Genomic DNA, 3,045 nt, shown 5'->3' on the forward strand with positions numbered 1-3,045 from the left:
CTGAAATAAGACACAAGGTTCATTAACAACACAACACTATCACAGGAACACAGATATACTTAAAAGAACAGTTACATCCACAGCCTTATAACCATTTGCTTAGCTGCTTCATCTGTGAAAGCTTCCACACTACAAACTCCATAAATCTGAAAACTTTTTTCATAGTTTAAGATTCAGGTTTGACATTTTGATGTATCCTAGGTAATAATATTTTTATACTGCCTTAGCAATCAAACAGCTTTTTAATCACTGAGTATCTGGGACCTCTTAGATCTCATGTGGCTGACAATGCTAAAGGTATGACACCATTAGTCATACTGGTGTCTTTGTTAAAGGTAATTACCTGAAAATTATATGCTGAATAATAGCATTGAATAGCTTTGAACAGAGTGAGGCACATATTCAAATTTAAAGACACTTCTAAATCTTTTTTCAGCTATGTGGTGGAGGTCAGTGTTGATCAGTTTCTACTCCATAAGATACATCTCTCTGCAGTGTCTCAAAGACACATGAGAAGGAAGCTGGATACTCTCTTCTCCTTCCTCATCCATTTTACAGCATACTGAGGTTTTTTTTTCATCCAACATTCTTATAGGCTTAGAAACATTAAACTTTGCCAAAATATATCACTTTAAAAAAGCCACCTTTCTTAACTCAGACTACCAGTGTGGTTGTACACTTCAGTGAGGAGACAGCAGATGTGGGGTGCATACCGGGAAATTCTACAGAAAGGATAATAGGAATTTCTGACTGGGTTTTGCAGAGGCAAGGAAGTCACTTGTAGAACAATCTTTTTTGCATGCTATTTTGATTGTATAGTACTTAATTGCATATGATCAGATAATTGAGCCACCTCTTCAGGAGATAAAATAATTCAATCATACATTGTGAAAAAAAAATCCCCTTTAGCACCAAAGGAATTTTGGAATATGATATTCCATGTCAAAGGTCAATTTAGGAATGTCTGGTAATTTTGCATAACGTCAAGGACAGCAGAAAAAAAGGGCTAGAAGAGTTTTCAAAGAAAACAAAGTTATCCCTGTCATATTTTATCAACACAAGTGCCCTCTGTGAACAAATTAAAAACCAGAATTGGAGCTAAACTGTTCATGCAACAACATTAATCAGGTAAATATTCTCGAACTTATACTGATTATGCGATAGCACTCATAGCTATTTAAAAGCATCAAGAAAAGTTAAAATGACAGGCAATACTTTATCACTCTTGCTGCCTGTACGCTTGATGTGCAACGGACTCACGTAGAACTTCTGCACTTTTTTGTGGACTCATTAGATACAATTTCACAGAAAGTTCCATGCGTAGCTATCTAGATGCTTACTTTGACTTTAACACAGTTGAGGACAGATCTGACAATATTACGGCCGTAAAGTCATTGTGATTCAAAGTATGTAGGTCTGTATACTTACGCTACATGCATAGGAACAAAATGCTCACTTGGCTCCCGCAACTATTTGCAACATAGAACAGACTGCGGGAAATCAGCTCTAATTCTGTTTACAAAATCACTCCAGCATAACAAGTTTAAAATGTTCAAATGAGACCAAATAAGCTATTCACTACTGCAAAAAAAAAAAAGAAAAAAGAAAAGCCTAAAGGAACCGTTATTCTTTTTTCTTTGTGTGTACGGGATTATCAGTATCACCTTTATCAAATAGCAGCTAGGAGATACTTCTTTCCAAAAAAGTGACTTCCTTCTTTTATAAAGAGATTTTCTGCTTACTCTGCAATTCTGTCTCTGCCAATTTCTCACTTTTAAGAAGAAGTGAAAAATTAATTTTACTTTTTTTTTTCTTTTTCTTCTTTTTTTTTTTTTTTTAAACCTAGTTTGTTATGATCTGCTAGTCAGTGATGGTTTAGCAAGGGAATGCTTTGGAAAGTGATGCAAGCACCCAAGTCATTTGGAGAAAAACAAGTTTAGAGTAACTTGGAGAATGCCACTATTTCCGGACTCTCTTGAAGGCTTCTCCCTTTGAAGGAAATTTTCTTGGTTTGAGAATGTTTTGATTTGTACTCCTCCAACAATTCTCCACAAAAGACAGCATATTACTCAAAGCAAATGTTCATAATAACATACTGAGGAAAATACACATTTTCAGCGCTATTGGTGATTTCAGTACTAACTGTAAGAAATTAATCTATCAAGCTAGTCAAGAGGCATATGTACTATTTTTAAATAATTAGGCAGTTCAGCCACAATTTCAAAGGCATTTAGATTCTTAATTTCCTAGGGACCTGGTCTTTCTTTCCAAAAATATCAGACTCAAAAGTTAAGAGAAAAACTGTATTATGCACAGTATAATGAGCCAAATCAATGAGTAGAGAGATCCTTGTAGAATGCTAGGACTGCTTAGAACTGGACTGGAAAATCTCAGCTTTGGTTGTGAGTTTGTTTCTCCAGTAAATCAGAAAAAGCCCTAGTTCTCCTGGGGATAAGAGCAGAAAAAGACTTGGAGGATCCAATGATGCTGAGTAGTGTAAAAGTGTTATCATCGTATTTCAGTACAGATAGTATTGACTATCTAGACTTCCCAATCTTGTCTAGCCCCAAGCCAAATAACAAAACGGCAGTCTTCTGGATCCTTGCTCTTCAGTTCAAGCACCGTAGCTTAAGCCTCAGAGGAAACAATCACAATTATTTCCAAATGATAGCAAAACTAGTTTCCCGTTGATTCCTTGTTATTAGGTGTGGATTATGAACGATAAATAAATGCATTTGAGATGCAATCCTATCGCAGAAATCAATTACTAGATGTGGCGTGATCAAATTAGATATTGACAAGAACAGCTAGATTAACGAAACTGTTGCCAGATCCACAAAAAAAAAGAGAGACTTTCCAAAAACCTGAAAATACATTTCAATTTCAGTCTTGCTCAAGGAACCTTTCTGACAGTATTTTTAATACAAATGTAAAAAATGTTTAAGACTATAAAAAGTGTTATAGTCTGAGGACTAATGGAAACATTGCAAGACTAAAGGAAAAAAACCATGGTTATTACCACCAGCTTTAAAAAAAAAAAAATAT

Source organism: Fulmarus glacialis, unplaced genomic scaffold (assembly GCF_000690835.1).
Source record: "Fulmarus glacialis isolate BGI_N327 unplaced genomic scaffold, ASM69083v1 scaffold405, whole genome shotgun sequence".
NCBI lineage: Eukaryota > Metazoa > Chordata > Aves > Procellariiformes > Procellariidae > Fulmarus > Fulmarus glacialis.